At 54.2% G+C, this 23,791-nt stretch overlaps 1 pseudogene; it reads right to left on the reverse strand.

The window, feature by feature from the left end:
- Nucleotides 1–307: 307 nt before the first annotated feature.
- Nucleotides 308–1,758, reverse strand: LOC104664972 (annotated as a pseudogene).
- Nucleotides 1,759–23,791: the final 22,033 nt, after the last annotated feature.

Consider the following 23,791-nt stretch of genomic DNA (forward strand, 5'->3'; position numbering starts at 1 on the left):
AACATTCGTTCAAAAACACAAGCGCAATCACCAGAAACGCTTTTGTGCATTCACACAGAACACACAGGCTGTGGTGGAGGCTCCTGTTCGGGACGGGCGACGTGCCCGGGAGCCGCGGTCACAGCTGTGCCCACATGGCCCTTTCCAGAGAGACGTGGCCCCTGGGACCACGGAGGGTGTCCGTGCGGGAGCCTGTCCCACTCCCAAGCGGCCCTTGCGTGTCCCCCGGGCGGGGCCACCAGGCCCCAGAGCTGGAGGCAGGTCCAGCCGCGAACCCACGGCAGCGATTCACACCACACGCTTCTGTGAATAGATAAAAATTTACCATTCCATACAAACGCACTCACTTTCCACAAAAGACAAGAGTTTCTACACAAGCCGCGCTGTCCCTGCACTGGCCGTGGCACGTGCAGAGGGGCCTGCGGTGGGGTTCCCTGGGCGGCCTCACAGAGGCTCCAGGTCCTCGTCCCCGCGCGCGTACTCGTACAGGTCCACGGCGCCCAGGGGCGCGGGCGCCTCGAAGAAGGGCCTCTGGGCCAGCGGGGACCGCAGGGCACTCAGCTTCTGCTCCACAGGGCTGAGCTCGGCCTCGAACCTGCAACAAGGGGATGGTGAAGACGGGGCCAGCGGCGCAGAGCCAGGCCCCGGAGACAGCGCCCTGGTTTCCGGGAAACGCAGGCTGCCCGGCGACCAGCCTCCAGCACAAGAAAGTCCCCTAAGCTGACCCTGAGCTGCGGCCGCTGAGCCAGCACCGCGCTCCTGGCTGAGAAGCCGGCTCCACGAAGGTTCCCGGGGGAGTGGCCTGCGGTGCAGGTGGAAACGCACAGGACGGGTGGGAGCCCCAGGCATGACGTGCGCACGGCGTCCGCCCTGACAGAGGGACCGCGGGGGCTGCACCTTTCCCCAAAGCGACGACAGCGACTCGAAGAGGGCAGCCTCCCAGCTGCAAGGGGACTGTGTCCACAACTGGGTCGCGGTGTCCACGCAGGACCGGAGAACAAAAGCCCGAGAGGGAACACGGTTTAGACAAATCCTGCCCAAACACACACACAAGCTCCGAGTGGAGGCCACCACTTCGGTTCTGACCGGAACACACAGCAGTGGGAGGACTGGACGCGCGCCTTCCGTTAAGGTCTGGGCAGTGACCTCAGGCGCGGCTCCAGAGAAAGCGGCGTGGCCACCAACCCCACAGACCCTCAGAGATCCCGTGGGGACACCTTTCCAAGATGCCCCCCGACGGCCCGGTGCCGAGCTCCCCGCGGACCTGAGCTGCACCTGCCGGAGCAGGCGTGGACACGGCGAAGGCAGTCGACCCACGATAAAGTAGGCAAACCGTAAAAACCCAGGCCCCGGCAGGAGCGGAGTGGGCATTCTTCAGCAGTGAAGAGCAAGGCCTGGGTCCGGGGACACTGGGGCTGCTGTCCCAGAGGCCGGCAGTGCGACCCTGAACCCCCAAGACTTCACTGAGACACCCCTAAACCACCTAAACTGGAATAAACCGATGTAGCCAGACTCCTCAAACACCGTACGGGGTCTCTGGGTCCTCAAGGGCCCCTGACGAGCCACAGTCTCCTCAGGTCCTGGTGAAGGAGCTGGTGCTGCCTCCTGCCTTTCCCCGCATGGGGTCCTGCAGCTCATCCCCCACAGCCTCAGATTCCCTCTGAGAACCTGCCCACAGGTGTCTTCCGAGGCCGGCAACACTGGGAGGCCTGTGGCCCGGACCCAGGAGGAACCAGCTGAGAGGCTGCGTGAAGGCATCGCTGACGCCTCCCCGGAGTGAAAACGCCCACTTCTGTTCTGCCCCCCGAGAACAACGGTCAAGCCAGCTGGAGTTTCCAGTCAGAACTTTCCCTTCCTCCCCATGTTTGTCGCTGTTTTAATGGACATTGCCTGGCTATTAAATCTCCTGATGAACTCATTTTGAAAATTATCTATTGCACTGGGCACCCTTTCAGGAATCACTGAGTGTTAATTTTCTCAGTCTGAGTGATAATCTATGAGTCAAACAAGGACAGATCTGAGGCCAGAGGCTGCTCCTGTTGGGAAATCCCTGAGGATGATGTTCCGGGGAGGCCTCCAGCCTTGGGAGTCCCCTGGGACTGAGCCAGCCCAGCTGGTGCCAGACACTGACTTGGGACCTGAGGGCTTTGGGGCAGACTGCTCTGTCCCTGCACCTGGCCTGCCAGGTATCCCTGCGTGGTCACACCAAGCCCTGTGCTCAGAAGGGCCCCAGAATAATTTAATGTTCTGCTGCTGCTGCCTGGAAGATCATGATGTTGAGCAAACTTTCCAGTCGGCCCCACACATTACGTGGCCTGCCCAGCTGTCAGGCTGGGGCCACGGTGCCGGCATCTCTCACACAGTGAAGGCTGCTGCGGTCCTGGCTGACTTGTTTTGACTCTCTCGTGAGGCCCACACCTGAGCTAAACACTCACGTGCCCCCCACGCTGACTCCCCCACTCTACAGCACGAGCCTGCTCCTTCAGCTGGGGGAGGGTCCCCGTGTCGTCGGGTTTTGGGAGAGAAGATCAAGGGAGCCCGGGTTCTAGTTCCTCAGTCATCCAGAGTGAGGGTCTCACCAGGGAGCCTGGGTTCTAGTTCTTCAGTCACACCCAGAGTGAGGGTCTTACCTGTTCACCGGTCCCTGTGGCTGCTTTACAGAAAGTGGAAAGTGGCCACTTGAGCCACGTGGCTGCGTTTCCAGCTCGGTTCAGGCAGAGCTGCACCTGCCTTGCACCTCTGCAGATTCTGGAGGGAATCTTTAGCCGAGCCAGGGCGAGTCCTCGGGGCACACTGCCCCCGGGCAGGCCATGAATCTCCTCTGCTCCCACACCCTGGAGTTCCACAGGTCTCAGGGGCTCTGCCTGCAGAGCAGGCTGCCCTTCAACCAGGTATTCGTAACTTCCCCAAGACCTGGGCTTGCTGAGTCACTCAGATACCTGAATGTCTTTCACGAAGGGATGACTGTGCCGCTCCCTCGTCCTTCCTTTTTGCTTGCGAGGCCACAGGAAAATCTGGGCACTCTGGTGAAAAAGCAAATCCAGTTTATGCTGCTGCTGCTGTCGGTTCTTGTAAATGTCCTCACTCGGTTTCTGGGCAGCAACTTCCTTGACTTGCCTGGGGAGTGGATCTGAGCTGCATGTACCAGGCCCAGGGGAAGTGATCAGTGTGGGAGTGTGAACTTGGATTTCCCCAGGAGCTCCCTCCAGCTTCTGGGATGATGATAAGACTTGGGATGAATCAAGGATCTTGAACCATGGGGCAATGTGAAGTCTAGACCCAGCAGAGGAAGAGAAAGGCTGCGGGAGGAAGGGCAGGCTTCACGTTCCTGAGCATCTGCTACCTGCCACACACTCTCCTGTGGCCTTATTCTATGCGTTTCTCACAGCAGCCTTGAGAAGCAGAGATTACAATCACATCTTTTACATAAAAGAAAACCACCATCCAGGGAGGTGAAGTCCCTGGCTCAGACTGTCATGTGGGAAGCTCTCTGGATGCAATGATGTCCTCCAGTTGCAGACTCTGCCTCCCCTGTTCCCCGACCAGTGAGTCCTCACCAGCCCCTCCAGGGACACAGTGCCAGGCTGCACAGCCCTCCCGTCCCTCTGTCCATTCTCCTGCAGGCAGGATGGACACTGTGGCTGGAGGAAGGCTCCTGATCCACTGCTTTGGGAGGACCTCTGATTTAGACTCCACAGGGAACCCAACAGAGATCCAAAGCCAGTACTGATTCAGAGAAAGACCATTTCTGCTAAGCTTACTGCCTCAGGGAGGACAGATAATTACCTAAAGTTGACAGAACAATCAATTTTCTGGGTCTGAAGTTTACAAATTGTCTCTGCAATCAATCTCTCTATTCTTTAAAACGGAATTAGGATAATTTGCATAATTGTTTCTTGTCTCAGAGAAATCTTACGGGGAGGCTGTCTTCAGATCACCAGCAGCCCGCTCCAGGTGGGTCCTTGCAGTGGGGCTCTGGGTTCTAGAGCCAAAGGCCTTAGGTCAGAGGCTCCGCCTGGGGCTCCTGGGCCCTCCCTGCCAGGGCCGCAGTGGGAGCCACATCCATGAAAGCCTCTGGTTTAGGGACCTCAGAATCCCCCCCTCTGATAAGTTCATGAAATGAGCCGAAGTTGGTAAAACTCTGTGAACAAACTGGCCTACAGTGGCTAAAACTGGAGGGAGAAAACTAACTTGATAACTGCCCAAAAAGCCACCCTGGGACGTTTCAGGGGCTGCTGCGCTCCTGGCTCCTCCCCCGCCTCCTGGAGCTGCCCAGGTGAGCAGACGGAGCTTTGAGAGCTGGTGCTGAGACACTGTGCCTGGACAGACACCGGGCGGGGACGCTCAGCTCTCCTGTCCTTTTTGCCAGAGTCGGAAACATGCTGGGAAGCAGCCGACAAGCAGAGGATTGTCTGTCTCAGACGCAGGAGCCCCGAGGAGGGCCAGGTGGGGAGATCCCGGCCTGTGCCACCCCCAGGGAGGCTCTCAACAGGGGCTCAGGGGTGGAGTAGAGACCAGGGATTCCGTGACTCCCCACGGCTCCCCATTCCCTAAGGTGCAGCCAAATGTCTCAGCTTCTGTGAGGAGAGTCCGGACGTCCCAGCCTCCCCTAAAGCAGACAGAACGCCCGAGGCCCTGGGAAACCCACGTGCCCGCTGGACATGGGGAACAAAAAGACAGAAGGGAACCATCTGAAAACAAAACCAGCCCAGAACCAGACTCACCACTGCTTCAGAAAACACGGGAAAACGTGAGTGTGAGTTTCATAAAGTACAGTCAGCAAACCACGAGGAGGGACAGGTCTGAGGGACAGGGAGACGGCAGACACAAGGAGGCAGCGGGAGAACAGGGTTCCCTCCGTGATTTCACATGGCTGATGCTCCCGTCCTGGTTTCCCTTCGCCGGGGCTCCTCCTGTGTTCCACACGGGACACTGTCCTGCCAAGCCATGCCCTCCGCCAGCCTTCAGTGAGGTGGGATCTCCACACTCTGGTCTCCTTCTCCACCCCTCTTGCTACTGTCCATTTGCAAAAATATCCGATGGCTGCACCATGTGTTCTGACCAGAGAGAGAGACTGCAGCCACCTCTGCAAAGCTTAGGACTGCGAAGGAAGTGACTCCTCCACGCGTGACTGACTCCACCTTGCCTGTAGCCTCACAGGTGGGCTGCCCTGCTCATGCCTGGGCAGAGGCTAAGCTAATCTGGGGAGAAATTTAGTTTATAGTTTGACTTGGAAGCAAGAACAATAACAGTCCCTCCCTAACACTAAAGCGCTCCTTGCTTGGGGACCGAAAATGAACAAAAGGCCCACATGATCAGGCTTTCGGGTGGAACATGAACTCGGCTGAAATGCAGACACAGTTTCCATAATTCCTTATTATTCATCAGTCACACAGTTTGTGCCTTCTCCAATTTCTCCTGTAGATATCATCACTATTGTAGAGCCTGAGATCGGTCTTTTCAGCTGTTTTCCAGAGTTCTGCATTCTGCCAACCGACTGACCCTACCCAGACGCGTGGCTCAGGACTCAGCGGGTCCTCTGCACTCCCACCTCCGCATCCAGACACAGGCTCAGTGAGAGGACGGCTTTGTACACCCTGTGATTGCATCCCTAACCAATCAATAGCTCCCCCTCCCTAGTCCTCTGCCCATCAAACAATCCTCGAGAAACCCTAACCTCCCATTCTTCTGGGAGACTGTTGTGATTCATAGCTCCTTCTCCCACATGGCTAGCTGCATCAATTAAACTGTTTCTTTCTACAATACCACAGTCTTAGTGAATTGGTTTTGTCTGTGCAGTGAGCGGGAAGAACCATCAGGCAACTGCAGGACAGTTCAGCTTGCTCATCCTACTGGAAATAAAACCCATTTGTAGGGTCAAAGGGCAACGTTTTCCCATGTTATCCCCTTTTGGGGAGTTACCTGTTGAGTTTTTCTAGCCTGCAGCAAGCTAGGATAAAACAGAGGTCCTTGTGCCTCTCCTCCAGGACCCCATGCAGACACCTCGTCCTCCATGAAGAGCCCTGGACCTGCAGCCATCCCCGCCTGTGACCTTCCCGGCGACTTCTTGCTCATCTCCGGGTGCTGCAGGCTGAATGAGCTCCGTTCACTTACTGCACCACCACACACACACGTGCACACACACATGCATATAGGAGCGACCAAGGCAGAGAGTGAACTTTTTTGATGTTCCTGCAGGTTCGTGCCTTGACACTCCACACAAATACAGTGTGCAGACACCAGTAAAAACAGAGAAAGGGTGGGGACACAAAGGCCCAGACCTAAGAGTGGGTGAGGGTGCCCTCTGGTTCATTTCACTCTGCAGTCGACCCCCAAGGCGAACCAAGCGAATTCTGCCTCAGAAGCCCTGGTTTCCTTGTCTCTGACGCCAAATCCACAGAAGCCATGATCCACGTTTTGTGGATCACCAGTTGTTTTGAGGAATGCTAGTATCATTCTACAAAAAATATTTTAAAAATTGTTTTCTATAATCGGGAAATTTCAGGAAACCCTGAGTAAAAATGATTGATTATTGCAAACCTTCTCTGAAGCTGTCACAAACAAATGAGTGCTCATCTCCAAGGTGAAAGTGAAGTAAGGAGCCTGCCCCAAATTTATTAGTCAGTTCAGCGCTTTTCAGTGATCAAATTGGTGTTCTGTCCAATGCAGTGTGGAAAAGGGAACATCCCAGGGTCATTTACTCAGCAGCCTCCAAAGGCTGGCACAGTGTATCTTACTTCTCTCCTGTGTTTCTGGTGCCTTCATTAGGCCTGAGACCTGGAAAAGGCCTAGGGGATCTTACTAACAGTGACGGAGGAATAGGAGTGATTAATTATGCTGCAGTAATACTTGGGTTTTGCATATTGTAAGCTTGACTCGGGCAAAGGCCAATAGAAAGGGGCAAATATGGAGCATTTCCTGGTCTTAAGACCTGGGCAGCATGGAGTAGCCAGCTGAGAGTCAAAGATGGCCAGGGAGTATTGGGCCCCAGATGCCTGCACTGGGAATGGTGGGGCCAGTGTCCCGTCCATCTCATGCCCAGGCACGAGGAAGTGGGGCATGAAGCTGGTCCTCCCCACCAAAGCCAGGGGAGACTTAATGGTCCTGAGGCTAAGCTTGGAGAAGGTCAGTGGATGGCAGAAGTGGAAGGATTTCCCACAGGCTTCCCTATCCCTGAGGGCATTTCTAGTAAACTGTTGTAAAGGAACAGACACAGAGACCAGAGCCTTGTGTGGCAGGATGGGTGCTGGGGCGGGGGTCCCCAGCCTGAGCGAGGAAGGCCAGACGGATTGCCGGGGTCTGCTCTGCTGGGGAGATGCGGCCCCTCAGCCCCTTGCTTGAACTCCTTTTGGAGGTTCTTGGAGATCAGCTGCCTCCAAGAACAGGCTTTGGCAGCCTGAAAAAGCATCCAGCACAGCCCTCAGACCACCCTCAGCCTTTCCCCAGACCCTGGGGAAGTAGCTGAGATAAATGCAGAAGATCGTTCATTAAACCTACAAAGCAAACTGTCTGACGCAGCTGCAAGAAGACGATTTCACAGGGTGCTGCTGCTTTGGGGAGGTAAGGAACTTACCTGAGCTTTCAGTGGGGAAAAATGAGTCTCATTGAAGCTGAAATGGCACAGTCAGAAGCCCTGAGGTCCGGTGCTGGCCAGCCCCCGCCGTGGACGACATAAGGACTATTGGAGAAGAGGAGGAGATGTGAACAGCATGCAGCTTCCCGCTCAGTCCTCAGACAGCCTCCAAAGCAGGCTCTGCCATTCCTGTTCCCATTTCACAGTTGACGAAGTGAAGTAAAGGGGCTGGGGTTCAAGCTGGGCTGCCCGATATTGAGGTACAGCCACAGAGGACTTTGTAAAAGTCACCCACTCTGGGAAGAGGGGCCACAGGGCGTCATCTGTAGCATCTGGAAGGACCACCAGTGGCCCCACAGTCCCACAGCCGCTTCCCTGAGATCTTAGGTCTCAAATGCCTGGAAAATTCATTTCACATGCTGTCTCCTCTGTTATATTTCGATCCCCAGGGCATGCTACATGTGCTAGTTGCCATTTCTAGCCTCAGCCTACTTTATGTAGGCGCAGAGTAAACGTTGAATGAATCACTACACATGTTCACTGAGCTTTGTTTGAGAACTCTGGTTGAAGAATTTACTACTCACTCGAGGAACTCGAAACAAAAAGCAACTACATGCCAGAGGTTCAGGCTGACAGCACGGCTGCACCACGCCGGGCGAGCTCCCCTGTGCGGGCACCGTCACTCCTCCGCTCGCTCACTCCTTCTTCTGTGCACTGGACTCTGTCCGCCGGGGTTCCCACGTGCCAGGCCCCGTGCCAGGTGCTGGGTACACGGAAGTGAATGCCGACAACGGTCATGATAACAGCGCGATGCTCTAAGACTAACACACTTCACATCTAGACACTCACAAACATGCAGCTGTGCTCGTTCAATCCGTTCACAGCCCCAAAGGCAGGCACCACGTTACCCATCTGACCGATGGCGGCAACTTGCTCAAGCTCACACACTAGTCAATGTCTCACGAGCTGGGGTTTCCTTCCTCACAGGGCTCACACGCCTACAGGGAAAATAAACAAAAAACATGAGAAATAAAAACTGGATATGAAGAGGACAGGCAATTGCAGAAAGGGAGGTGGGGGTGACAGGCAAACCAGGAACTGAGTCACGGAAATGACCCTACAGTCCCGTGGGAGAGTGCCCCTGAGCCCAGGCTGGAGGACAAGGAGCGGGAAGGAGCCGGGTGTGTCAAAGCAGGGAGTGGTCAGTCCCACAGACGTGATGAGGAGCAGGGATGACAGCACGTGAGACAGGAGACCAGCAAGGGAAAGAACAGCCTACACAGGCGAGGCCCACACAGGAAGGCCCACGTGTGACTGGTGTCTTCACCATGAACCACCTTCTACCAGGCTTCCTTGACCACCTCACAAGCCTCCCTGAGGCCAGGGCCACATAGAGAAACTTCCCAGAGAGCTTCACCCTTCACGCTGCTGTTTTAACTTAACAAGCGGTGGTGTGAAAGGGAACTCAGGAAAGCACTCGTGTAATTTCATTCACTTTCTCTCATCTTCTCAGCTGGGCATCTGCAGTTAATAATGTGCGTTTGAGGAAACAAAAATAAAAGGCATCAAAGGCCAAGTTAGAGACAAGGCAGGGACGGGAGCTCCAGGCCGGTGGATTGTGTTTCTCTGACGTGAGCTCCAGCGGATGTCGGCCGACTCCAGCCAGTCCCCAGGCCCCTACTCAGGGGCCACCTGGTTGAGGACCTCCAGGGAGTCCTGCTGTGAATGGAAACCCATCGGGGTGGGGGCCTGCATCCCCTTTGCTGCCCGCTCCTCACACACCTGCTTTGGGTTGGGGGGTGACAGTCTCCTGCTGAGCCCCAGCGCTGCCCCACTTTGGGTGGGACAAGTTCCTTCCCGTCTTGGAGGAATAGTCCACTCACCAAGGTGTTTGGCAGCTGCGTATAAACAGAACTTTCAGTGAAAGGCTGGAACGCTCGTCCTGTCCCACTCCGTGTGTGATAACGTCTGGAGCCCTTTCCAGCAGCCTGCCCTCACCTGGGGCCGCGGGCACCTCTGGGATGCTCAGAGGTGGGCAGGCAGGTGTCATCTCACAGGTGCAGACGTCGAGGCTCTGAGGACAGTGACCACCCAGCTCACACACGATGGTGGAGGGAAGATCCCGGCCATTTGTGGCCCACCTAGTTTTCTACCTCCCTCTGTTTCCCTGCATCCCCCCTTCCTCTGTTCCTCTGCAGAGCATGGAGCGCCTTCCACGTGCACAAGAGGTGCTGAGCAGGGCCGCAGCTGAGAGAAGGCTGCCAGGCTGCTCCCTGTGGTGCAGTGGGCCTGGACTGCGGGGAGGACTGCAGCGTCTGCAGGTAGGGCACCTGCCGTGAGCGCATCCTCTGCCATCTGACCCCCCTCCTCCACATCTAGTTCTTCTCCTGCTGCCAGGTTCTACACGTTGGTAAGGTCTGCCCCTGGCTGGAAGCCCTTCCTCGACCCCTGTCGTCCTCAGAAGCATGACCCTAGAGGGTCACTCCTGAGGGTGGCATTCAAGAACTTCCCAGCACCACAGATGCTCAACCTGTTTCCTCTCAGGGTCAAACCACGATGCTGATATATCGCCTCACCCATTTATGATGGCTTTCACCAAAAAGATATAAAATAACCAAGGGCACTCTTTACACTGTTGGTGGGAATGTAAACCAGTACAGCTACTGTGGAAAGCAGTGTGGAGGTTCCTCAAAAAACTACAAACAGAACTGAGGTAGGAGGTGGGACTGACTCCAGAGGTGCGGCTCGAACACCGGACCAGACTGGGGACTAGCTAAAACAGGGCTGGAGCAGAAGCCACTTTCACTCAGACACGCCCCCAGTGCCGTGTGAGTTTACCATTGCTGTGGCAACACCGGGAGTTCCCGCTCCTTTCCACAGCGATGACTCAGTGACCCCAAAGTTACCATCCCTTCCTTAGAGATTTCTGCATGAACTGTCCTTAATCTGCAGGAAATTAAATGTGGGTTTAAATATGACTCCAAAACTGCCCTGAGCTGTTCTCCTCTTCCTACAGGACAGAGAGGGTAGCTCTGCTCCGCGGGGGCAGTCTCAGAGCTGTAGCACTGCCTCTTCAATAGAGCTGTCTTTGGCCGGGCGCGGTGGCTCACGCCTGCAATCCCAGCACTCTGGGAGGCTGAGGCGGGTGGATCACGAGGTCAGGAGTTTGAAACCATCCTGGCCAACACGGTGAAACCCCATCTCTACTAAAAATACAAAAATCAGCTGGGCTTGGTGGCGGGTGCCTGTAATTCCAGCTACTTGGGAGGCTGAGGCAGGAGAATCGCTTCAACCCAGGAGGCAGAGGTTGCAGTGAGCTGAGATCGCTCCACTGCACTCCAGCCTGGGTGACAAAGCAAGACTCCATCTCAAAAAAAAAAAAAAAAAAAAAAAAATGAAGTCCTGTCATTCATGGCAAAACAGATGGAAGTGGAGGACATTACGGTAAGTGAAATAAGCCAGGAACAGAAAGTTAAATACTGAATGTTCTCACTCATATGTGGAAACTTTAAAAAATGTTGATCTCATAGAAGTAAAAAGTAGAACAGAGGATATTAGAGGCTGGGAAGGGGAGGGAGAGGGGACGGATAGGGAAAGATTTGTTAAAGGATATGGAACTACAGCTGGATGGGGAAATAAGTTCTGTGGTTCTTTGGCGCTGTAGGGTGACTGTAGCTAACCATAATTTATAGTTTCAAATGGCTAGGAGGAGAAATGATCACGTTTGAGATGATGAATGTGTTTGCCACCCTGATCTAATCCTCGATTCATTCTGTGGACTGCAGCACCCCTGTGAACTCCACGAATATGTGCCAATGTGTCAATTTAAAAAAGTGATTGAGAACCCTGATGAGCATTGTTTATCTGCTGACATTTACCATGTTACAAATGAAAATGGAGAACAATTTAAAATCCTAAGTGTGTTAGTCTCTAGAGGGACAGGACTAATAGGACAGATGTATATGTGGAAGGGAGTTTATGAAGGAGTGTTGACTCACACGATCACGAGGTGAAGTCCCACAGTAGGCTGCAAGCTGAGGAACAAGGACGCCAGTCTGAGTCCCAAAACCTCAGAAGTAGGGAAGCCGACAGTGCAGCCCTCAGTCTGTGGCCGAAGGGCCAAGAGCCCCCCGCAAACCACTGGTGTAAATCCAAGAGTCCAAAAGCTGGAGAACTCGGAGTCCGATATCCAGGGGCAGGAGCATCCAGCATGGGAGAAAGATAAAGGCCGGAACGCTCGGCCAGTCTGGTCCTTCCACATTTCTCTGCCTGCTTTTATCCCAGCCACACTGGCGGCCAATTAGCAGGTGCCCACCAGGTGGAGGGCGGTCGGCCTCTCCCGCTCCTGACTCAGATGTGAATCTCCCTTGGCAACACCCTCACAGACACACCAGGAACAACGCTCTGCGTCCTTCCATCCTATCAAGGTGACACTCAGTATTAGCCATTACGTTAAGTAATTTACTAGTGAAAACGACTTCATAATGAATCCATTAAGCTAACTAACATAATGGATTATGTCATGTTCATAACACAGCATGTTCTGAAGACAACCATCTTTTCTTGGGAAGCTGGTGACGGGAGTGGCATTGCTGAGGTGTGTGGATGCTCCTGCTGCCTGGTCATGGGAGACACGTCCCCCATTCTGTGCTCAGTCTGAGGGACAGCACACCTCAGCTGCCTCTGCACACTTGTGAGGGTGGAGTGGAAAGGCACTCGATGCTTCAGCCGTACAGGGAAACCTGTTTGACCTAAGAGGGGGCCAGCACCACCTAAAAACCTTTAAGTCCTCCCAGCAGAAATCTTCATTCACAAGATGTTCTACAAATACCTTATCCTAGTCTCCATATCGTTTGTGGAAGGGAAAGTTTGGATTTTATTATTTTTTAAAATTTATTGTAGATATATTTATTATTAAATTTTAGTCCATTTTATTAATCTTTTGATCACGTGATTTTTCTATGTATTTTGTGAAATCCACAAAATGTATTCAAAATATATTTTCTTAGATTTTCATCTAAAAAGTCTTGCTATATTTCTAAAGTTTCTCGGTCTGCCTGAAAATAACCTTTGTGTGTGACTTGACGTAGAGCTCCAAAGGTATCTTTTTTCCAAGTGAAGAGCCAGCCTCCCAAACATTTATTTATTTCCTAACAGGCGAAGTGTTGGCACATGGGAGGGTCTTCTTTGGTGCTCTGTATTCTCTTCCATTGGTCTATTTGTCTCTTCTACAAAGATATCATGTGGCTGTGATTGCAACGGGTTTATATGATGTGTTCATATCTGGGATAATGTATCCTGAACTTACTTTTTCTAGTTTCAGATTATCTTGGTTATTCTTGCCCTGTATTGCTTTTGGAGTCAGCCAGTCAAGTTTTAAAAAGCACGTAAACAAAGATGCATGTGAAGGTGCCCCCAGGGCTGTTGCTTGTGGGAACGGCATTGACTTCATGACCTCACTTGGGGAGACTTGATCGCTTTACCCCGCAGGTCTCCCCACACCTCCCCTTTTATCGAGATCTTCAAAAGTATTCTGCACCGATCTTTTTATTTTTCCATAAAGCTGTTACACTTCCCTTACTTGGTGTATTCCTAGGTAACTGAGAACTTTATTGATGTCAAATGAAATTGTTTTTTATAATTATGAATTGGGTACTGCTGGCAGTTTTGTTTACTGGTCTTGTGTCCAATTGAACTCTCTTATTTGTTATGACCTTTTAAAATGTAGATTTTCATAGTATCAGTAAAGAATGATGGTTTTCGTCTTATTCCTGACCCACTGTTCCACATTTAGTTCATTTTCTTGCATTATTGCACAAGCCAGGAACTCTACCAGAGATTGCATAGAAAGGGTAGAGGGCATATCTTTGCCTTGCTCCTACCTCCAAAAGGGAGTTTCTGAAGCTTCACTCTCACATGTGATGGCTGCTTTTTCTAGTCTATGATTTAGGTGCTGCTCTTGCATCAAGTTAGCCATGGGCTTTTTTAAATGAAGTCTCACTCTGTTGCCCAGGCTGGAGTGAAGTGGTGCAATCGTAGCTACTGCAGGCCTAAGTGCTCTTTATAAACCCCAAGTGCAGCAGATGGGAGGAGACTCTGGTAATGCACAGAGTTTACTGGTGGCAGGACAGAGCCAGGAACTCTGTGTGTGTCAGTAAAATGTTGGGGTGACAGTCACTGGGGGGAAGCCATCACAGAGGCACTGACATGAGCTGTGTGCACTGGGCAGTCTCTCCACCTCCATGGGCCTCAGGATCCTCTCAGGTGTGAGGGTCGAATGCTACATGTCCAGAATATGCTATTTCCTGGGTGGGATAAAGGGAAGGAAATATACTTTGTGCATATTTCACACGGAAGACAACAGTGATAATGCTTCTGTTAGTGCACTGGAGACGCCAGGTTGATTGTAAATGAAATTGTGCTGAGATCTCAGCTCTGCACCATAATTGCACTATGTCTTTTGAATGGAAATCACTTTATCAAAGTTGTGATTTATCGAGAGGAGATTGCTAATGTTTTTTGCAACGGAGTCTGTGGCTTTATCACTTCATAGATTTTGTTACGAATGCATGCTGGGTGACCTGTCAAGTCATAAGGCTGCAGTCACTCACCTGGTTGGTGTAGGGGAGTGTAGTTCTAACACTGCCGTCCCTGAGGTAAGGGGAAAGGGAAACCAGGAAAGGCTGCTTCTCTGTGAACAGCGTGGCTGTGTCCAGGTTGCTGACCCCAAGGACGGTGGTTCCAGTGGACACAGTGAGCCAGCCTGTGGGGTTGCACAGCACACACCGTGATGATGGGAGTTTCTTCCTCCTAGGACTCAACGGGCCCAGGGCCCTCTGGAAGGACTCTCTGGACGCTGTCCTTCTGCTCTGTTGAGGGATACAGAGTCGGTGAACCACCCTCCATCCCTCTAGTCCTTACTCAATTTCCATCCAGCACTATAGATGCAGCCTCATTACACAGACGGGGAAACAGAGACCTGGAGAGAGGTCTGGCCAGGCTGAGGCCCACAGTAAGTTCGTGATAAGGTAGGACCAGAGCCTGGGTCTCAGGCTCGTGGTGCTCTCTGTGACCCCACTAGGTCAGTGCTCTGTACCCTACTTTAAGGGAAACAGGGTGGGGCCGTGCTCCCTGCAGCTCGGCCTGACCCTGTGAATGTGTGGCCTGAGAGCAGGACACGTGCACCAGAAGAGGTGATCCGGAGCCTGTGGTCCACTCTGAGCCTGTGTCCCCCACCCCGCAGGCAGGGCCACTGCTTCCTGATTAAAGGAAAGGTGAGTGACTTAGCACTCTTAACTCATAAAGTCAAAGGTAATCACGACCAGGTTGAACTTCCATCAAATCGACTTAAACACTCTCATGTTTAAAAATCCATATGGAAAAATAAGGCAAGAACATAATTTTTTAAAAAGAATGTGCAAATGTGGTCTAAACTGCGAATTGTTCTTAATGTGAGCTGCAACTTCGGCCTCACTGTGGCTGCTCCCTGACCCACGCTGAATGGCGGTGGGGCTCCTCGGCGCTCGCTGAGGGTTCCTGCCTGTATCCCCTTTCCCTCCAGTCACGTCATTTTAAGAAGGCAAACTGCCCCCCATTCCCTGCCTCCCTGCTTCCTTTGTGGTCCTCGGGAAAAAGAAATTCCACGAAGAAATCAGTCCATGCTGCTGAGATAAGGACAGAGTTTTCCCTGGAGGAGGCCACATTGGAGGGACCACGGAGGCACTGGGGGCGGCGCACACCCGGCTCCAGTGTCCGGGTAACGGCCGCAGGGCGAGCTTGGGTTATCAAAGTCTGCTGAACACTTTCTGTAAGTACGTGACACTTCAATGAAGCATTATGAAATTATACTATCAGAAGCCAAATTTGGTTTGTTTCCATTGGGTTTTCAAGGTCTGTTTTATTCCTATCCTTTCCTTTTACTTGACATTTTCTCCTCTTCTTTAACTCAAAAAACCTCTGTATGTTTGAAGGACTCTCAGGTCTCCAGGATGGAAGGGGAATTGGTGCTTCGGGCTTTGTCCCTTGCTGCAGTGGGGCCCACAGTCCTCTTTCAGAGACCCGCTTGGTCGTGTAGCAGGACGAGCCGCAGATAAAACTCCTCAGACACCCGATTAAAGAAGGAAGAGGATTTTTATTCGGCCGGGAGCGTCGGCAGACTCGTGTCTTAAGAGCCGAGCTCCCCGAAAAAGAAATGCTTGGCCTTTTTAAAGGCTTACAACTTTAAGGGGTCCACGTGAAAGGGTCGTGATAAATGGGGCAAGCGTGGAAAACGTGACTGGGGGCTACATGCATCAGCTAACAGAACAGAAAGTTTTACAATGCTTTTTTCATCCAGTGTCTGGGATTTACAGATAACGCAAGTAGTTTAGGTCGGGGTTGATGTTATTATCATTACTTTGTTTAACTCCTAGGGCCGGGTGGTGGTGCCAAGGTTGTCTGGCTATTTATCTTACTTTTGTTTCTCTCTCTCTTTCCTCCTGTCTTGTGAACTAGGCAAGGTGGGGCCGGAGGCAGCCGGAGTGGGAGGGTCTCCGTCCTTAGTCGACGGCAGTTCTGGGAGTTCAGCGTCAGCTGGGGCAGCCTTCCCTGCTTCATGACTGACCCGCTGGGGAGAAGATCTCACGTGAACACACGTCCTCGTCTCTGACACCCTGAGACCTTAAGCAGCAAGTGCAAAGGGAGGACGTCCCATGAGGTCTGGGCTGGCGCTGTTCTCAGGTGGGCGGCTGCAGCTGTGCTCACAGCTCCGGCTCCTGGTGCCTGGCAGCTCAGACCACAGCTGCTTCTCTAGGATTTTCGCACCCAACTCACACTCTCTCCATCCAAGACAAACAGTGCTCCCCCCCCCGGCCTTATGCCCGCTCACCCTGTTCTCTTCTGTTTCCAGCCTCAGTTGTTCCCCCTGACCCAGCCCCTGCCTCAGCCCAGGACCACCTGAAGCCTCTCCTCTGGGCGCCAGCACTTCCCTCTGTCATGGTCTGCACTCCTGCTGCTTCTTTCATGATTTCCCCTCCAGGCCCGGGAAGGCTGTGACTGACCATGGCAGGCTGGGTGCTGGGAGCCCAGAGCAGAGCTGGGGGCTACACCTCCGCACAGCCCCCACAGGCAGTGGCCTTGGAGATCTCTGCCTCAGCAGCGGCAGGACTGTGTCCCTCCCTACACACCCACACTTCTCTCTGGGCACACGGTGACTGGGCAGGCACAGGCTCTCTTCCTCGTGTTGGCCATTGCTGATGTGTCCCCAGTGCCACTCCTCTCCAAGCCTCTCTGCCTGGGTTTCAGAAGGGACCATGGAGGCCTCCGCAGTCTGGAGGCCCCTGTGCCAAGGTGTCTCAGGACCCATAGGATCACCTTGGAGCAGAATCGTCTGTGCAGACACAGCCACATGGAGGCCAGATGACTCTGGGTTCAAGAGACGCCTCTAGGGATGCATCAATCTCCAATGATTTCCCAGTCATTTCAGAGCCAAGATGAGAAACCAAATGCTTGTTTACTGCAATGAGCTTTCAGTTTAGTTTCTTATTAGATATAACTTTGCATTATAGGCAACCCCATTCCCACTCCAAAGCTGCAAGCATATTGCAAGTACCAGTTTATCTGCTGGGTAGGCAGAAGCGTTTAGCAGCATCATTTCAGAAGTGGACGGACAGTTTTCCCCACACTGTCCTGCAGAAAGCTTGGCAGAGGCCCAGATGCACTTCCTGGATGCTGCCCAGCATCATGGCATGAAAATGAGTTGAGAGCCACAGGCGGAGGCCTGGGGGACTCCACAGACAACTAGGACAGCTCTAACCTGCTTTGCAGGATGGACAGAGAACAGCAGTAGCATGCATGAAAAGGAACCACACCTGTGGTGGAGTCCCACGTAGCTGGTGGGGTCCAGGGTGAGAGAACTGGCGTGTATGTGTCATGGCCAGCAGCTGTCCTCGGGATGGACGCTGAGCTCAGGTCCAGAGCAGCTACTTGATGTCAGCTCTGTGAGTTGCCACTGCGCAGCCAACCTGAGACGCATCTTTGCATCGGGGGGAACCGTAGGTGAGCTGGTCTGCATGTAGGCCAGCCTCTCAGCACAGAGCACAGCTTGCGTGCAGGCAGACCAGCTTACGGACAAAGAGCCCACTGTGTGCACGTGGAACAGTCATTCCGCAGACAGAGCCGCTGTCCCCACGTGGGCCAATACTCAGACCAAGCTTCTCCAACCTGCAGCCTGCGGGCTGCATGAAGCCAGACACGGCTTTGAATGGGACCCCACACAAAACCGTAACATTTCTTAAAACGTTATGAGATTTTCTTCACGATTTTTTTGGCTCATCATCAGCTATCATTAGTGTTAGCATATTTTACGTGTGGCCAAAGACAATTCTTCTTCTTCCAATGTGGCTCAGGGAAGCCAAAAGATTGGACACCCCGATCTAGATGCAGGATGCTATTTTGGAAGATGGTGTTAGTGACAATTATTTCAATCCCTGGCCGGGGGCCCTGAACCTGCTACTCCTTTCAGGGTTCCTGCAGCCTTCCTGGGGCTGGCACCTTCAGCTTGTTCTGTGCCCACCAGCGCCATCAGCCCAGTGCTTGGGCACCTGTAAGGCATCTCCTGTTTATTCCAGGCTGCCAGGGTGACAGAGGCTTGTGTTTTAAGACGTACCGAGGGTTTATTTTAATTAGGGATGATAAGATGACAAGCACGGAGACAACTGTCTTGAAAGGAGAGTTTATTATTTACGGTTCCCAAGAGGAGGGGGCGTGGCATACAGGCAAGGCCATGTGGGAAAGCCACAGTTCAGCCAGGAGGCAGCAGGAGCAAGGGGCGAGCAGGCCCAGAGCCTTTACCCTGGGAAGGAGCTGGGGAGGTGGGGTGAGCAGCTGGGCAGGCCTGGGGCTGGACGTTTCAGCGATTTTGGAGGGCTCTGGGCTGCAGGTGTGGCCTCTAGCTGTCTGGTTCCTGGCCCTGGGTGATTTAGGGTAGGAAAATACTGGCCTGGGAGTGCAAGAGCCCACATAGGAGGCAGCTGGAGCCATGGGCTTGGATTGCGTGGTTTGCACACGAAAGGTTCACTCACCAGGGAGTCCCCGGGAATTAGCCCTAGGAGGAGCAGTCCCTTCTCTGGTCAGTGAGGCCCCAGGATGTCAGAGCATCATAAAATACAGAAATTTTAAAAATATGATTAATACAACGTGGAGGAAGCATGTGGGGTTTTGCGGATGCCGTTCAGACCTCACACTGGTCCAAGCCTTCTGCCTTCCTGGGACTTCACCTCCCCACCAGGTGACCACGGGCCACAGAGACTGGGCCTTGGGGCACACTTCTTCACCCCCACCTCTAACCCCACCAGAAAACAAGAAAACACCATTTGCTGTGTGACCTCTGGAAGCGGAGGTTGTACTGTGGGAGGGGCGGCTCTGTTCCTGGGCTCCTTCTCCTGGGAGCCCCCAGGCTCAGAGGCCACAAGCCTCCCGTCTCCCATCTCCATACCTTCTCCCCTCGTTATTTAAATTAGAGTATTATGCAAATGTAATGCCAACATCGAGTTCAACAAATCTGTTCTTATCCACACAGGCGGAGCTAATTTATGGAGCTCAGACTCAGTCCAGTTTCCTTCTTTGGATAATGCTGCTTTTGAAATCCCAGACAAAGTAACAGCAGCCCCAGATTTTCACAGGAGTTTCCTTTGATGACTCCAAGCTCCCCAGACCTGGTGGAAACTCAGGCTCCGTGGCTAACGCTGCCATGGGAGTAAAACCCACCGGAAGCCCCCTACACTCCACGTGGGGAGAGCTGGGTAGAAAGTGCCCTCCTGGCTAGAAAGGGGTCCATCCTGAGCGACCTGAGTCAACGAGGATGCCAGGGCTGAGCCGAGCCCTGACGGGCACCCGGGACCTCCTGGGGGAGCATCTGAGCAGGGCTGGGATGAATGAGGAGACACCAGCAAAGAGGATGTTGAGAACAATTCCTGGGGAGAAAATTGTGGACTCATTACCGCATTTGAAGTGGCCTGATCTCGAGAAGGCAGGGAGCAGACAGCATCTCTGTGCATCAGGTTTTCGTACTGACAGTGAAGCACCAAGGGAAAGCAAGCCTCATGCTGGGAGGACAAGGCTCTCGGCGTTTCCTTGTAGATTTATTTGCTCAGCGTGAATGCCCTGTCAAGGCACCCAAGGGACAGAGCTTCCGGCTCAGGGACACGGTTGACTCAGCACAGGCAGCCTCCGGAGGTGAGAGTCCCTGCTGGCCATGAGGGGTGGCAGTGTCCCAAGTGGGGGTACTTTATAAAGAGGTTTCTGGTTTTATTTTTCTCTAAATTATCTTTCGAGGAGCTGTTCCACAAGCCCAGGCCCTGGGTTCACACCGTCACCGGGGCAGAAGCCTCGTCCCTGCATTGTCTGACGGGGTCTTTACACCTTCCTCGGTCACCGATACCGGGTGCTACTGTTCCTGCTCAGCCCATGTCTGGACGGAGTCCCGAGCCTCATTCCACGGGCAGTGGCTCTGTCTCCAGGTGGGGCACACGGAGGCCAAGTCCCGGGGCAGGGCCCACGGTGGGCCTGGTCTTGCTGGTGGTGAGTCTGCTGGGCCGGCTGAGAGAGAAAATGAGCGGGACCAGGAGCAAGACAGCTGGAGGATGGGCGGGAGCCAGGTGGCCTCCTCAGGTGGAGATCCTGAGGGCCAGTTCTCACGTCACATCCCTCCACAAATCCACCCACGGCTCCCGACGGCAACACTCTCCAGGACCTGCCCTTTCAAACTCCAGGGCCAGCTCCACATATCACCACACTGACCATCTAAAGGGAGCTTGGTGAGCAGTGAGTAAGTGCCTGTGACCCTGTGGGCTCAGGAGACCCCCATGTGGCTTTCCTGCTCCCTTCGGTAGGGGAGGCTCACGCCTGTGGCTTGGCACCAATCTGCTTCCTGTGTCCCTCCTCACATCCCAGGCCCCTGGCCCTGGACAGGAGAGGTAGAGGCAGGTCTTCTTTTCTGCCTTGACCCACTTCACAGAGAGGCGCCTCCCCAACGTGCCTGGCCCCACTGCTAACCTGCCAGGTGCTGTCCTTGGAGTGTGGGGAATGTGCTTTGCTGCCGTTTCTGAACCTGAGGAAGTTTATCTTTCCTCTGACAGCCCTGTTCTAGGTAGGCGAGCTCCTATATACTTTAGTGCCATTTGTTCAAGCTCTAATTATGGAAGGGACTTTTAGCGAAAAGAGCTTGGTGCTGAGGTGTAATTCTCTGAGCACACTGGGCCTGAGAGCAGCCTTGCTGTTACAGGGTTTTCTGGCTTAAAGGAGCAGTCCCCGAGTCCTTTCCAGTCATCTTGGAAGGGAAGGGTCTGTGTCTTGGTGATGGAGGGAGTCTTTGCGGATAAATGAGGCCCCTTGGTGCATGGCCTGCCCAGCAGAGGCCACAGGCCAGAGACATGCAGATCTTGGACACCTTCCCTCTCTGGGGTTAGGGCTGGGACCAGAGGAGATGCCAAGGCCAAGATTAAAGCCCCCCAAAGGTCTTCTGGGCGACTCCCCATCCGGGGCTGAAAGTCTCCCTGTGACCCTCTGGGAGGCTCTGCTTGCACCCCCAGGGCCAGGCACAGCCCCACACTCTCCTCCCCACACCAGTTCCTCTGCCACCCTCACGGGGCCTGACCACTCCCTGCAGCTTGGGGACTCCAAAGCGCCCCCTTCCCTGAGTGACAGGAGGGGCCCCTGAGCCAGGGCCCTCCAACAGCCATCCTGGGGCCTGGGGTCTGTGGAGGGGTCACATCCTCACTCCTTCCTTTCTGCGTTCCCACTTCGCTGACGAAAGGGGTGGAGACCCTTTCCGGCTCTCCAGGTCTACCTCCCGACAGCCTTGGAGGGGCATCCTCGGGGGAGATTATGAATAGGATGGGGCGCTGCTATCTTCGTGGAAGCCCAGGCCTCCTCCTCAAAGACCCTGTGATCCCATGTCTGACTTGTAAGTGCCCGTGTCCCCTCCCCACCAGGCTGTGACCTCCTTGAGGGTAGGGGTCCCCCTCCAGCTCCTTTCTGGGACCCAGAGCTCACTTCAGGGCTCAGCACACGAAGTAGATGGCCTGAGATCAGCAGACAAGTAGATGGCACTGCTGCCAGGCCCACGGGGATCACAAGGCCGCCCACGTGCTCCGCGAAGCACACAGGCACTGATGTGACGGCACGGCACCACCAGGGTCTTTCAGGAGGGGACTCAGAGTGCTGAGCTGCCCCATGCGGCAGTCGTGAGGGAAGGCTGGGCCTGCTCACCTTGTCCTACATGTGCAGAGAACACGGCGGTCAGAGCTCCTGGCAGTGCCCACCTGCGGCCAGCCTGGGAGAAGGGGCCTGTCCTCAATGACAGTGGTTCGTGTGCACTGGCTGTTTCTGGAGTTAGCAGAAACAAACCCATTCTTTATGTAACAAACAGAGGTGCCTCTGCTGCTTGACACAGAGCAATGCTAGGTGTTGGGTGGTCAGTGGCCAGGACCTGGGTCTGGGGACAGCAGTGACCAGTCTAAGACAGAGGCCAGGCTGGCCATATCAGTGAGCAGCAGAAGGCTCCCCAGAAAGCTGTCTCTGGTCCAGCAGCGAGGAGCCCCCACAAGTAGCAGCCACCAAGTGTAGTGACCGCGTGCTCTGCTCTCCAGCCTGTGTCAGATCCCAGGGGCACTTTGCAAACTCTCCGAGACCAGGAGGCCTCTTTACCTCCATCCTCTTTACCTCCATCCTCTTTACCTCCATCCTCTTTACCTCTTGCTCTGGCCATGACTTCCATCGTCCCTGACCTGACCCTCACCACTGCCAGGCACCCTGAAAGGGGGAGCGTTAGCAGATGGTGAATGCTAGCCCCGTGGGCAGGGGCCTCCTGGCGTGTGCCATGTGACCCTCCCTGCCACAGGTGCCTGGATCTGACCCAGCTGTGCCCCTCAGAGCCCTGGGCCAGGAGTTTGGACTGGGGGAGCAGGTCCTCAGTCACACCCTTGGCAGGACCTGTCCTGGGAGCCCTCTGTGTGTGGAGAGCTGCTTCGTGCCCCTGTGAACACAGAAGGGCATCATGAGGTACGATGGTGAGCCCTGGAGCTACCCTGGGGGCTGGGCTCAGTCCTGAGGTCAGGCCCAACCTAAGCTGGGCTAAGCTGGGCAGCCCGGTGTCGGCTGCAAGAACCCTCTTCACCTTCCTCATTCCTACATGACTTTCTGGTGTAGGCCATGGGGTGGGATGGGGTAAAAAAACACAGAACCCATTCTATCTCTCTGCTGACCCACACATGGACAAGTGTAAAGGACTCCCTGCTCACAGCCAATACCCAGGAAGGCAGGCTCGGGCCAGGACTCTGAGATCCCAGGAGGGTGTAGAGAAGACAGGTGGCCCTTTGCCCCCGCAGTCAGGCAGCACCTGCCCACCCTGGCTGCTGCCACCAGCTGGTTCCAGCGCCTGCTGCCCAGCTAGTGTGTTTGCCAGTGCTCTTCAGTGTCAGCTTCGTGGCAGCCTCTGTCATTGAGAACAGTTTAATACAGGAGAAAGAAGTTGCAGAGGCCCTGCCCCGGTGGAGGCCTGCCTTCCCCGCCAGCGTTACCCAGCGTGGCTGTGAGAACTGCAGGAACCAGGCTCCCGGGAGGACACCGACGACCGACCTCTGCTGGGGTTTAAATAGGCTCCCAGGGAAGGGCAGCTCTTCAGCACTTCCTTCCTTCTCCTGCAGCCCCAGCTTTCCAGCACTTCCTTCCTTCTCCTGCAGCCTTCTCATACCTTCCTGGGGCAGGGAAGGGGTGCTGATGTGCTGAGATGGGGTTTTCTGCCTGCTAGAGTTGCTGGGGAAAACAACTTACTGTTTTAGCAAGGAAACAACATGCTTCATGGCACTAAACTGTGTTTTCAGGGGCTCCAGAAAGGTATCAGTCGTTACAAAATCATCAGGCCAACACTCAGGACCCGTCACTAAGGAACAAGCCAGCAGCTCTCCACGAGGGGCACAGCTAGCTTCCCTTTTCACCTCAGAGGCTGAGGTATCTTGCTGGCTTGAGGCAGCCGGGCACCAGGTGGGGGCTGCAGTGCAGGGCAGGCCTGGGGTCTGATTATCGTGGGAGGAGAAGTGCATAGTGTATTGGTCCCCCCAGAGTGACGCTGGAGAGAAGAAGCCCCAGTCTCTCCCTTGCCCCTCTATTCCCCACCAACCCAGCTGCCCTGGCAGAGGGACAAAGGCCTGGTGATGCCTCTGTCCTGCGGACAGTGAGATG

The sequence above is a fragment of the Rhinopithecus roxellana genome, chromosome 6 (genome assembly GCF_007565055.1).
Source record: "Rhinopithecus roxellana isolate Shanxi Qingling chromosome 6, ASM756505v1, whole genome shotgun sequence".
Classification (NCBI taxonomy): Eukaryota; Metazoa; Chordata; class Mammalia; order Primates; family Cercopithecidae; genus Rhinopithecus; species Rhinopithecus roxellana.